The following is a 14,424-nucleotide window of genomic DNA, read 5'->3' as shown; positions in this document are numbered from 1 at the left end:
GAAGGAAAGGAGGGAAGAAGGAAGGAAAGGAGGGAGGAAGGGAAGGAAGGGAGGAAGAAGGAAGGAAAGGAAAGAGGGAGGAAGGAAAGGAGGGAAGAAGGAAGGAAAGGAGGGAGGAAGGGAAGGAAGGGAAGGAAGGGAGGAAGAAGGAAGGAAAGGAGGGAGGAAGGAAGGAAGGACAGATGAAGGAAGGAAGAAAGGACAGAAGGAGGGAACATTTACCCTAACAGCTGAACTTAGATCTGAGGAAGGAAGGAAGGAAGGAAGGAAGGAAGGAAGGAAGGACAGAGGAAGGACCCGGGAGGAAGGTTAAAGAGTCTGTATCTCCTGGTGCACGCTGTCTGTTTTAGGGTTAAACCTGTCATTTCTGTCACTTCTAAAGCAAAAAAATACCAGATTTCACCACATATATAAGGCATGTGATAGCGCTAGCATCTTAGCATGTTAGCATCGTAGCATCTTTGTCTTTCCTCTTTCCTCTTTGCCGTAACGTGACTCACCTCACACAGCAATTAAGAATCAATTGAATGTCTCTTTATACATTCAAGGCCATTGCTCTTCTTGTTCATGACTCGGCTGCAGAGGTAAATAGTGTAGCCTTGACTTTTTCAATTTCATGTCAGTACGTTCTAGATAATGTAATTAAATGTGAGTAAAATACAGACTTATCCTTTACTAATGTTCTGCTCCAAATACTGATGTCAGAGGGTCAATTTCTAACCACACGAGGTCTCTCTCTCTCTCTCTCTCTCTCTCTCTCTCTCTCTCTCTCTCTCTCTCTCTCTCTCTCTCTCTCAATGTCTCTCTCTCTCTCTCAATGTCTCTCTCTCTCTTTCTCTCTCTCAATGTCCCTCTCTCTCTCTCTCTCTCTCTCAATGTCTCTCTCTCTCTCAATGTCTCTCTCTCTCTCAATGTCTCTCTCTCTCTCTCTCTCTCAATGTCTCTCTCTCTCTGTCTCTCTCTCAATGTCTCTCTGTCTCTCTCTCTCTCTCTCTCTCTCTCTCCCTCTCTCTGTCTCTCTCTCTCTCATAAAATAATGATTTGCTTTAAAATCATTACAGTGCAAATGAAAGATTAAAATGTAAAGTGCTTTAAATAAGAGCTCAACCATAATAAGCACAGGAGAAGAAGAAGAGTTTGGGTTTTTAATATCAGCAACCAGACATACATGACACTTCACATCCTTTCCACTTCCTCTCTCGTGTCTGAGCCTTTTGGCCTCGTTGCCGCCTCCTCCGCTCTGATGGGCTTGAGTCCACGTGCAGCACTGAGACCTTGGTGTGACTCGTCTTCATTAGCCGCAGCGAGGCCAGAAAACAGCTTAAAGACAGAGAGGCCTAAATGAAATGTGAGGAGATCCATCAGAAGTCCTGACTGGCTCCTGCTCTCATTCAATCACTGACTGACAAAGATTTAAAAATAAGTGATGGCATTTTTATTTATTAAAACAGAAGAATCCTTTAACTTAACCCTCCTGTTGTCCTTGAGTCAAGGAAGGAAGGGAGGAAGAAGGAAGGGAGGGAAGGAAGGAAGGAAGAGGGAGGAAGGAAGGAAGGAAGGGAGGGAGGAAGGAAGGAGGGACGGAGAAAGGAAAATAGGAAGGAAGGAAGGAAGGTAATGGGGAGGAAAGACAGAGAGAAGGAAAGAGGGAAGGAAAGGAGGGAGGAAGGAAGGACAGAAGGAAGGACAGAAGGAAGGAAGAAAGGGGGGACGGAGGAAGGAAAGAAGGAAGGGAAGAAAGAGAGAAGTAAGGAGGGAAGGAAAGAAGTAGGGAGGGAGGAAGGACAGAAGAAAGGAAGAAAGGGGGGACGGAGGAAGGAAAGAAGGAAGGGAGGAAAGAGAGAAGTAGGGAGGGAGGAAGGAATGTGGGAGGGAGAAAGGAAAAGAGGAAGGGAGGAAAGAGAGAGAAGGAAGGAGGGAGGGAGGAAGGAAGGAAGGGAGGAAAGAGAGAGGAAGGAAAGAAAGAGAGAAGAAGGGAGGGAGGAAGGACAGATGGAAAGAAGGAAGGAAGGAAAGAAGGAACAGTTAAAACTGACGGGGTCAATTTGACCCGGGAGGACGACAGGAAGTTTAATTCTGGGCCTTATTTAAAGAGAAAACCTCGTTAAATATCTTTTAATTTCTCCCGTTAGATTAATAATGATGAATCATTGTGTGGGAATCAGCTTTTACAATGAGACTCTTATTTGAATGAGAGTGCTTCAGACTAAATGAAATCTAAATTAAATAGCATTGAATAGGTATGAGCTGATTAACATATGAAGTACCAATTAAGTGCTTAGCTGAATTGTACAATAGAAAGAACAGCTGATGATACTTCTCACCTACAGTACATACAGCATCTTCATACAGAACCTAAAACTCTCGATCTTAAACCTGAAACCTGAGCTTCCTGCAGCAGTCTGGTCACATTAGTCAGTTTGTGTTTCCATGGCAACTATTCCCCCTGTAAACTGTGACCTGAGCTGTTTTAACCTCGGAGGTGAAGACATGACGCTGACCTCCGACTGTACCCGGGAGGGAGGGAGGGGGAAAGTTCATTTAACCCTCCTGTTGCCCTCAGGTCAAAGAAGGACAGAAGGAAGGGAGGGAGGAAAAGAGGAAGGAACTAAGGAGGAAGGACGGAAGTGAGGAAAGAAGTATGGAAGGAGGGGAAGAACAAAGGAAAAAATTAAAGAAAGAGGGAGGAAGGAAAGACGGAAGGAAGTAAGGAGAGAAGGAAGGGAGGAAGGAAAGGAAAGGAAAGGAAGGAAGGAAGGGAGGAAGGAAGGAAGGGAAGGGATGGAGGAAAAGAGGAAGGAAGTGAGGAGAGAAGGAAGGAAAGGAAGGAAGACAAGAAGGGAGGAAAGGAGGAAGGAGGGATGGAGGAAAAGAGGAAGGAAGTAAGGAGAGAAGGAAGGAAGGATGGAAGGAAGGAAGGAAGGAAGTGAGGAAAGAAGTATAGAAGGAGGGGAAGAATGAAGGAAAAATTAAAGAAAGCGGGAGGGAGGAAAGACAGAAGGAAGTAAGGAGAGAAGGAAGGGAGGAAGGAAAGGAAGGAAGGAAGGAAGGAAGGAAAGAAGGAACAGTCAAAACAGACGGGGTCAGTTTGACCTGGGAGGACGACAGGAAGTAATTCTGGGCCTTATTTAAAGCCTTCCTTCATTCCTCCTTCTCTCTTTCTTTCCTCCTTCCTACCTTCCTTCCTTCCTTCTGTCCTCTGTCCTTCTTTCCTCCCTCCCTCCTACCTCCCTTTCCTTCCTTCCTTCTTCATCCCTTCCTTCCTCAACTTGAGGACAACAGGAGGGTTAATTAAGTCTTACTTAGGAAAAAATTAAAATGTTAATCTTTCATTTAAAATGACCAGATTTGTATTGGTGATGTGTTTGTGAGATAAGAATTTCAAAATAAAATAAGTGTCTTTAATAACAAACTGGACACATGATATTCTTTAGTTTTTTATATTATCTTCATATCAAATTATTTATTTATGAGTTTATGGATACAGTCAGAGTAGAGTTAGTTAGGTTTTATTCCACATTAAAGAGTCAAAAGTGATGCAGAAGTTTCAATATTTACTATTACAGTCAGAAAATATGATGTCTCTCTCCTTATTCAGTTTAAAGTGTACAAAGTGAAGCAGTTGTGTGAAAAACTAAAGTATAAAAGTCACAACACAATGCACTATGATTAAAACACACACACACACACACACACACACACACACACACACACACACACCCAGTCCACTGAGCACACACGTGGCACTTAGCGGCTCCACAGTGACAGACTGTTGACCTGCAGCTCTAACCTGTAATTACATGAGAGTCTGTCAGTGTGAGAGCTTCAGTAATGCCTGTCAGGTCACAATATGACTTTTTTATTTTTCACTTCATTTATTAGTTTAGCAGAAAGATTTATATTATAGCCACACTGTTAATATGTGAACAAGTGTATTTGGATATTTATCTGGTGAATATCTCAAAAACTCATCAGCAGCAACAACCAGTTAGCTATTAATACAAAATCAAGCTTTTAAGCAGAGATCCAGTTTAAGTCTAAATGACACAGATATAGTGATGTTTAAAATTGACCCCGTCTGTTTTGACTGTTCTTTCTTTCCTCCCTTCCTTCCTTCTCTCTTTCTTTCCTTCCTCCATCCCCTTTTCTTCCTTCCTTCCCTCCTTCCTTCTTTCCTCCCTCTTTTCCTTTCTCTCTCCCTCCTCCTGCCTTCCTTCTTTCTTTCCTTTCCTCCCTACCTTTCTTTCCTTCCTTCCTTCCCTCCCTCCTTTCCTTCCTTCTTCCCACCCTCCTTTCCTTCCTTCTTTCCTTTCCTCCCTTCCATCCTTCCTCCCTCCTTTCCTTCTTCCCTCCCTTCCTTCCTCCTTTGCTTCCTTTCTCCCTTCCTTCCTTGACTCGAGGACAACAGGAGGGTTAAAGATAAAAAAATCCAAGTAATCATGTATTTTCCTCAATATGAGTCTTTTAAAATGCAATCTGTACAAACCTTATATGATTTAGTCTACCTGCACATTTTTAGCTGTTGTATTTCTACCAAATGATTGATATTTACTATTTTCCCCATTTTATCAGTGACAATATTTCTATCTATAACTAAACAATTTGTGAGGATGATGTTCAATTTAAAAAAGCTGACCAGGATAAACTTCAGTGACATTATCATCTTGGTTAAATATGATAAAAGCAAATGAGTAAAAGCTCTGTCACATTAGATAAATGATGGACATTTCTTTCAAGCTTTTTATTATATTGCATGAAAAGTACAGGCTATCAGTGTAAAACAGGATTTTTTGACACCCTGAAATAAATCACCCAAAATTGGTCCATTAGGATCTTTTCTAAATGCCACCATATTTCATTACCCTTCTGAATTTGATTGACTGCAGTAGGCTGTAAAAGTAATTATGGGATGACAGAAGGAAGGAGTGGACACATTTTCCTAAGAAATATTTCACTCAGGCCGAAGATAAGACTATTTTCAGTGTAATATGCATTAAAATGTCTGTGGGAAATTTGCTGCATCACACTGTAACAAAAGAGTCTTAATAAATAGTCATCAAAATAAAAAAATATATATATAAATTCATCTCAGCAAAAAGTTCTCACAGCTTCATACTACTCATCATCTCCTCAGCAAAATAACCTCACTACTAAGGTTAAACCAGGTGGGGAGTTCTGGTCCTCTGAAATGAGGCACACTCGGAGATCACTCACAATAAACATAAAGCAGTGAAACTTAAACTAACTACTTACTAAAACAAACTGTCTCTTTGTTCTTTACTTCATTACGTAACTAAGTAACCAAGGTTGCAACATTCCGGAATTTTCAAAGTTCTGGAATCTTTCCATTAGAATTAACCAGGCGGGGAGTTCCGGAATCTCTCTGAAATGAGGCCAACCAGGAAGTAACTTAGAACTGCATTCTATCAAAAGGCCACCAGGGGGCGACCGTCTCTATACAAGTCAATGGAGAATTCACCAACTTCTGACTTGATTTCTAACCTCAGTAAACGTTTTCAAAATGTGTTTATGGTCTCAATCGCTAGTTTAAAACCTTCTTCAATGCAGTATGATGTTCATTTGGGACATTTTGGCCTCCCTGATTTTATATGTGACGATAAAGCAGGGTATGCATTAGGGCGTGGCTACGTCCTGATTGACAGGTTAATTGACCAATGTCCTCGAGACCCAGACCTCGCAACCATAGCAACCTCCCCGCTCCGCCCATGACCCCGCCTCATGCCCATATAAATAGAATCCATGTTTTCATTTTTCCCAGCATGCACCTGAAATTTTCAAGATGGCGCTGCCTAGATTCAAAACTATTGGCTTCCAAGCAGCAGTCCACAAATCAATGGATGACGTCACAGATGTTACGTCCATTTCTTTTATACAGTCTATGGCTTAAATAAACTGTGCACCCTGCAGACTTTTGTCAAGACCCTCAAATTGAGTTCAGTATTTTTCTGATCGTGACCCTTTGGTTTGTGGACTGCTACTTGGAAGCCAATAGTTTGCAATTAAACATTCGCTTAACCTTCCCTGTCGTCCTCCTGGGTCAAATTGACCCCGTCTGTTTTAACTGTTCCTCCCTTTCTTCCGTCTGTCCTTCCTTCTTTCCTTCCTCCCTTCCTTCTTTCTTTCCTTCCCTCCTTCCTTCTTCCTTCCCTCTTTCCTTCCTCCCTCGTTTCATTCCTTCTTCCTTCCTTCCTTCCTCCTTTCTTTCCTTCTTCCTCCTTTCCTTCCTTCTTTCCTTCCTTCCTTCCTTCCTTCCTCCCTTCCATCCTCCCTTCCTCCCTCCCTTCCTTCTTTCCCGTCGTCCTCCCTTCCATCCTTCCTCTCTTCCATCCTTCCTTCCTTCCTTCCTCCTTTCCTTCCTTCCTTCCTTCCTTCCTCCCTTCCTTCTTCCTTCTATCTTGACTCGAGGACAACAGGAGGAGGGTTAAGTAAAAACTTGCTAAACGAGAAGTCCTCACTTGTAAACATGATTAACTAAGTCTCTCTGAGTAAGCCTTATTTAGTCACCTAACCACCTAGAAAATCTTGTTTTTGCCGACCTCCGACGGTTTAACCTTTGACTTCATGTACAGGTGTACTCCAGGACCCTGTGACATCATCGCCGTCAGTCAGAGAAACAGAGAAACGCTGCTTTTCAACCTACTGTTAATCCGTTTGTACATGTATCTTAAGTGTTTGACTTCACAAAAACTTCAGCACTGAAATGTCTGGTTTATAATGCAGAGAGCCAGATGGTTGCTTTCATCAAGATGTACAGACAGATATAAAGACAGCTGAGAGGACATTAACCCTCCTGTTGTCCTCAGGTCGAGGGAGGAAGGAAGGAAGGAAGAAAGGAAGGAAATGAGTAAGGAGGGATGGAGGGAGGAAAAGAGGAAGGAAGGAAGGAAAGGAGTAGGGAGGGAGGGAGGAAGGGAGGGAGTTTGGAAGGAAGGAAAGGAGGAAGGAAGGAAGTAAGGAAGGAAGGAAATGAGTAAGGAGGGAGGAATGAAAAGATGAAGGATGGAAGGAAGTGAGGAAAGAAGTATGGAAGGAAGAGGGAGCAAAGAAAGAGGGAAGGAGGGGAAGAACAAAGGAAAAATTAAAGAGAGAGGGAGGAAAGAAGGAAGGAACAGTCAAAAGAGAGATGGGGTCAATTTGACCCGGGAGGACGACAGGATGGTTAAAGGGAGAAGCAGGCAGACAGACAGAGAGTGTTTTTGGTACTTTTATATCTCAGATTTGCACATTGGAGGGAGATGAAGAAGTTTTTTTACTTCTCCGACTTAAGGTTATTTTATCCTTTTAGATCTTTTCTTTTTACTCTCCAAAAATGACAGAAGACAAAGGAAACAACACATTGATTCATAATGGATCAAATTCAATTCAAATCAAAAATTTAACTTGTTGAAATTTGTTACTTTGGAAACAAAATTTTAAGATCAGTAAGTTAGAGAACAAACTTATCTTACTTACTCTTTTCTACTTTTTTCCAATAAATCCAGTGTTTTCAATAGTTTTCAATGTTTCTGGTGACTGAACTGAGAGAGGTTAATGTGCATCAAAGTGTGGCAACGCTCTCACAGCCTGTCACATGATCACCTTCGTCACACCTTCATCAGTTCGGCCGAGTTCAGCTTTTGCTTTTCTGTGTCGTGGCCGTTCACGTTCAGACAGACATTACTCACCTCCAGATCAAGTTTACTGTCAGGCGAGAGCACCTGACAGGGAGGGAGGGGAGGAGGGAGGCTTGACTCGTACAATGTGTTGCGTGAGGCGGAGAGGTGAGCTCAGGACCCATAAAGGAAGAAGAGGAAGAGGAGGAGGAGGAGGAGGAGGAGGAGCATCTTTAAGCTGCTGAACTTGGCTTGAGAAGCTGCACACATGCACATCCGCATGTTTTTGGCTTAAAAACACAAAACTCACAACTCATTTTTAAAGCCTTTTAATTTGTGTGAATTTCAATTAACAGTAAAAATAAATCAACATGTGTATGAGAAACATGAGCTCAGAGTTCAGTCAACACTTGTGTTCTTTAAATGTGCATCTTAAACACTTACAGCTTTAAATGTGAGCATAATATTTAAACTAAATACCATCTAGACTCAAACTCAACCTCCAGCTAAACTTCACTTTAGTTTTTTATTCATATCAGCTGCTGGAAGCTTCACTCTGACCCTCCGACTGCATGTCACGCACATGTTCTTCTTCTGCAGTGACACGTGTGATAACAATGACTTGACTTTGTTGGTTTGGGGAGGGGAAGGAGGGGAAGGGGGGGGGGCAAGATCCTCTGGCAGAACCAGGACCCTGCAGCCAATCCCTTATTAAATAGCATTAAATCCAACCAATCCTATTAGTCTGTCACCCTTGAGAAGAAAGAGGAGAAGGATGAAGGCTCCTGTGGTCTGTGATGGGTCGGCCGAGGGAAACATGAGCAGATAAGATGAGCAGGTCCGACTGATGTGGTGAATCTTGGGGGGGGGGGGAACTTTTCTATTTTCTATAATAGAAAAGTTTGGTCTTTTCTTGAACCAGAGTATCTGCAGATTAATTCCATACCTGATATGTTAAGATCTACTACAATTAGGCATAATGCAAGACAAATAAATCCCTTTTTTATTTAATGAGTTTACTCTTCTATTTGTATTTGCATGGGAGATTAGTTTTTTCCTGCAGAACTATGCTAGACTTGTTAAAGCACAATCCATTTTTTTCATGCATTTATTTTAAATTACATCCCAATCAAGTAAAGAGGAAGCAAAGGAAAGGTTGGTTCAACAGCAAATAAATCAACCAGATCCAGCTGTAGCCCATAAAGCATGCAACTATCAATAATCACTTAAATCATGCACATTAATAACCTGTCAGTATTATATAGTCTATTCTTAACCCTCCTGTTGTCCTCGAGTCAAGGAAGGAAGGATGGAAGGGAGGAAGAAGGAAGGAAAGGAGGAAGGGAGGAAGGGAGGAAGAAGGAAGGAAAGGAGGGAGGGAGGAAGGAGAAAGGATGGAAGGGATGGAGGATGGAAGGGAGGAAAGGAGGGAGGGAAAAAGGAAGAGAGGAAGGAAGGAAAGAAGGACAGAGGAAAGAAGGAAGGTAGGGGGGAGGAAAGAAGGAAGGAAGAAAGGGGGGTGGAGGAAGGAAAGAAGGAGGGAAGGAAGGAAGGAAGGAAGGGAGGGAGGAAAGAAGGAAGGAAGGGAGGGAGGAAAGAAGGAAGGAAGAAAGGGGGGTGGAGGAAGGAAAGAAGGAGGGAAGGAAGGAAGGAAGGAACAGTCAAAACAGACAGGGTCAATTTGACCCGGGGGGACGACATGAGGGTTAAATGTGCATATTAAATAAAATGTGACTTGGATTTAAATAATAACAATGTAAAACTCAGGATTGCTCTCCTTCTTCAGTTGTATCTGTAATAAAGGATCGTTGCTCATCATGATGCTGTTACATGAAGCTCAAGTGTGTTGCCACGTGCCTCGGGGGGGAAGTATCGGGGCGGGGGGGTGGGGGGAGTATCCATGTCTCCTAAATCTCTGCTAATGTTGTCTTTAAGTATCAGACAGCTGGGCCGTGAGATTAAAGTCCTGGTCTGATGACTGCACGCACACCTGCTCATTAAAAGGAATGAGATGCTGAGTCTAAAAGAAAATGAAAAACACATTTATTGTTAGACGGATTATGAAGAAACCAGTACAAGCACATCTGGATGACATTTAACCTCAGTTATTCTTTTATTCTAACCTCTGATCTGGATGATGTCATTTCAGATGATGTCAGATCAGAGGTTAGCAGGTCAACCTACAGACCCCGGATGTTGATAACATGCCACCACGGGCTCGGAGGGGAATAGCACTAACGTATCATAACTAAATATTGGTGAAATGAACTAGTTTGGTGGCAGATAATGTGTTATATAGAGGCTGCGCTTCAGTGCCCCGTGTACTCGCATTATACGGATATACGCAGCACAACACTGGAGTTAATTTGAGTATTTCGTCCGAACGACTCCAAATGACATCAAAGTTGTCTGAGTGAATAAATGATCGTATTTTATGTTAGAAATAAGGTCCAGGTTGTAAAAAAAAACGGTAATTATCCTTTAAACTAGCGATTGAGACCATAAACACATTTTGAAAACGTTTACTGAGGTTAGAAATCAAGTGAGAAGTTGGTGAATTCTCCATTGACTTGTATAGAGACGGTCGCCCCCTGGTGGCCTTTTGATAGAATGCAGTTCTAAGTTACTTCCTGGTTGGCCTCATTTCAGAGAGATTCCGGAACTCCCCGCCTGGTTAATTCGAATGGAAAGATTCCAGAACTTTGAAAATTCCGGAATGTTGCAACCTTGGTTACTTAGTTACGTAATGAAGTAAAAAACAAAGAGACAGTTTGTTTTAGTGAGTAGTTAGTTTAAGTTTCACTGCTTTATGTTTATTGTGAGTGATCTCCGAGTGTGCCTCATTTCAAGTTACTTCCACGTTGGCTTCATTTCAGAGGACCAGAACTCCCCGCCTGGTCAAAACAAGACTGTAGATTTTGTCTCCATCACTTAGATTTTGAACATACAACCATTGCTGTGATAGTAAAGTGTCTGAAGTGCAGATGCCTGAGACTGAGAGGTTTGTACTTAATAAGTCGTGTAGCTGTAGGTGAACTGGTGACAGGTTAGGGAGAAAAGGAGCTTAAAGAGGAACAGCATCCTGTCTGTTCTCAAAACTTTTCCTTCTTGGCTTCTCGCTTTTTGGCTGACCCAACAAACGGGTAGAGGACTCACCTGATGCTGTAACACACAGGGAGAGAATCTGGACTTTATTTCTGAGCAAGTATATTGTTTATTCTCCAAGAAAGGAAATATTTAAATAGATCAACTCTGCTTACTTTAAATAAGATGTTTCCTCACCTTATATTTCAAAACATCAAAAGTCTAACACTTTTTCTTCTTTTTTTTTAATTTCTTCTTTTTTTTAATTAACTTATTTTTTATTATTATTATTTTTATTTATTTTATTTTATTTACATATTTTTTATTATTATTTTTTTATTTATTTTATTATATTATTTTTATTTTTATTTATTTTACTTTATTATTATTATTTATTTTATTTTATTTCATTTTTTCTTCTAATTTATTCTTGGTTATTGGTATGTTTTTTTTTGGTGTCTAGATGTTTGTGAAGAAAAAGTTTATACCTTGTTTCTGTGTATTAATCTTAAAATAAATTAAAACAATAAGTGGGGAAAAAAGGGGAAAAAAGTCTAGTAGTCTTGTCATGAGTGCATGAGACACAATGATTCACTTTCTTGATAATTACCATTAAAAGCAAGACATTTTTATGTTTATTCTATCAGTTTAGACACATTAGACATCACAGATTAGGCTGAATAGTTATGTTGGAAATCCTTCAGTTTTTTATTGTATGCCATGCTTTGGATGTGCAAATGGAAAAAGTTCAACCTAAAAGACTTTCTTAATCTACTAATATTATAATTAAATTAAAATATCAATAGGAGTGGGCCTGAACTTTCTAATACAATTAAACAACACAGCTATGAGTGTTTTTGTACCAGTATCTCTCTCCTCTGACGCTGACTCTGACGCTGACTCTGACTGTCTCCCCTCGCTGTCTCCCCTCGCTGTCTGGCCTGTGAACAGTCGATAACCACGCTGAGTTCTGACACTGATTCATTCGGTTCCTGTGTGAGTGACTCCAAAGGTCCGCCTACGTCCTTTCAAATTTAACCCTCCTGTTGTCCTTCCTGAAGGAGGAAGGAAGGAAAGGAGGGAGGAAAGAAGGAAGGAAGGAAAGGAGGGAGGGAGGAAAGGAAAGGAGGGAGGAAAGAAGGAAGGAGAGGAGGGAGGCAGGGAGGAAAGAAAGAGAGAAGGAGGTAAGGAAGGAAAGGAGGGAAGGAGGAAGGAAAGGAGGGAGGGATGAAGAAGGAAGGAAGGAAAGGAGGGAAGGAAGGAGGAAGGAAAGGAGTGAAGAAAGAAAGAGGGAAGGAAGGAAGGGAGGAAAGGAGGGAGGAAGGAAGGAAAGGAGGTAGGAAAGAAATAGAGAAGGAGGTAAGGAAGGAAAGGAGGGAGGGAGGAAGGAAAGGAGGGAGGGAGGAAAGAAAGAGAGAAGGAGGTAAGGAAGGAAAGGAGGGAGGGAGAAGGAAGGAAGGAAGGAAAGGAGGGAGGAAGGAAGGAGGGAAGGGAGGGAGGGATGAAGAAGGAAGGAAGGAAAGGAGAGAAGGAAGGAGGAAGGAAAGGAGTGAAGAAAGAAAGAGGGAAGGAAGGAAGGAAGGAAAGGAGGGAGGGAGGAAGGAAGGAAAGGAGGTAGGAAAGAAATAGAGAAGGCGGTAAGGAAGGAAAGGAGGGAGGGAGGAAAGAAAGAGAGAAGGAGGTAAGGAAGGAAAGGAGGGAGGGAGAAGGAAGGAAGGAAGGAAAGGAGGGAAGGAAGAAGGAAGGAAAGGAGTGAAGGAGGAAGGAAAGAAGGGAGGAAAGAAAGGATGGATTTCTGGGCTGTTTTGTGGACCGGCAGCTTAAATGGCTGTAATCTTATTACCCTGAAGCTTTGAAGAGACCCTCGCCAGCCTTCCAGCCTTCCTGCCTGTCTGTCTACCTGCCCCCATGCTGCTGTCTGTCTACCTGCCCCCATGCTGCTGTCTGTCTACCTGCCCCCATGCTGCTGTCTGTCTACCTGCCCCCATGCTGCTGTCTGTCTACCTGCCCCATGCTGCTGCCTTCCTGCCCCCATGCTGCTGTCTACCTGCCTTCCTGCCCCCCCCCCCGCCTGCTGCCGTCACTGACCCCATAGTGTGCGGGCTCAGACAGGAAGCGCTGACCGACTGGAGGAGAGATTTGATAATTGGAGATGAATTGTTTATGTGTTTATGTTGCAGATCTCCTCTTACTTACTCTCTCTCTCTCTCTCTCTCTCTCTCTCTCTCTCTCTCTCTCTCTCTCTCTCTCTCTCTCTCTCTCTCTCTCTCTCTTCTCTCTCTCTCTCTCTCTCTCTCTCTCTCTCTCTCTCTCTCTCTCTCTCTCTCTCTCTCTCTCTCTCTCTCTCTCTCTCTCTCTCTCTCTCTCTGAAGAATATGTTTGCTAGCAGGAAAAAGTTACAACGTAGATTTTGTTGCATGTAGAAAAACTTCTTAACCCTCCTGTTGTCCTCGAGTCAAGGAAGAAAGGGGAGGGAGGGAAGGAAGGAAGGAAGGAAGGAAAGGGGGGAGGAAGGAAGGTTAGGAGAGATGGAGGAAGGAACGAACGAACGAAAGGAGGGAGGAACAAAGGACGAAGGAAGGAAGGGAGGAAGGACGGAGGAAAGAAGGAAGGAAAGGAGGAAGGAAGGAGGAAGGAAAGGAGTCTATCCTTCCTCCCTCCCTTCCTTCTTTCCTTCCTCCCTCCCTTCCTTCCTTCCTTCTTTCCTCATCCTGGAAGGAAGAAAGAAAGAAAGAACTGACGGAAGGAAGGAAGGAAGGACAGATGGAAGTAAGGAAGAAAGGGAGGGAGGGAAGGAAGGAAGAAGGAAGGAAGGAAGGAAGGAAAACAGACACCCCTGATATAGAACCCTATAATTTGGCATTATAGGGTTACTTTTTGTTTTTATAAGGTCAATTATTCTTGCTTTATTTTGAAAATAACTCTCAATTACACCAGCCTGCTTCATATGAGTCAATCAAATATCCGCTAAATATAATTCCCCTCCGTTACGTCTCAGTTCTCAGTAGGAAAGTAGGAAAGGGAGGGAGGGAGGAAGGAAGGAAGGAAGGAAGGAAGGAAGGGAGAGAAGACGGGAAGGAAGGAAAGAGAAGACAGATGGAAGGAAGGAAGGAAGGAAGGGAGGAAGGAAGGGAGGGAGGGAAGAGGAGACGGAAGGAAGCAAGGAAGAGAGGGAGGAAGGAAGGAAGGAAGGAAGGAAGGAAGGAAGGGAGGGAGGGAAGAGGAGACGGAAGGAAGCAAGGAAGAGAGGGAGGGAGGAAGGAAGGAAGGAAGGAAGGAAGGAGGGAAGATAAGACAAGCCAGACGGAAGGACGGAAAGAAGGAAGGAAGGAAGGAAGGAAGGAAGGAAGGGAGGAAGAGGAGACGGAAGGAAGCAAGGAAGAGTGGGAGGGAGGAAGGAAGGAAGGAAGGGAGGAAGGAAGAGAAGACAAGAAGGAAGGAAAGAGAAGACAGGAAGGAAGGAAGGAAGGAAGGGAGGGAGGAAGAGGAGACGGGAAGGAGGGAAGGAAGGAAGGAAGGAAGGGAGGAAGGAAGGGAGGGAGGGAAGAGGAGACGGGACTTGTTTTTTCCGCCTCACATCTTGTTGTTTATCGCCTAAGATCTTTTTTGCCCTCTCTGTCCTCCAGGTTAGAGCACTGTGGGATCTGATGGCTGGTTAGAAGCCGAAGTTAAAGGGATTATTCTTGGCTGTCGAACACACAGGAGGTCCTGGGAGCCAAGAAGGGAT

Source organism: Scomber japonicus, chromosome 15 (assembly GCF_027409825.1).
Source record: "Scomber japonicus isolate fScoJap1 chromosome 15, fScoJap1.pri, whole genome shotgun sequence".
NCBI classification, from domain to species: Eukaryota; Metazoa; Chordata; class Actinopteri; order Scombriformes; family Scombridae; genus Scomber; species Scomber japonicus.
The sequence above is the reverse complement of the archived record's forward strand: the minus strand, read 5'-3'. Positions refer to the sequence as shown.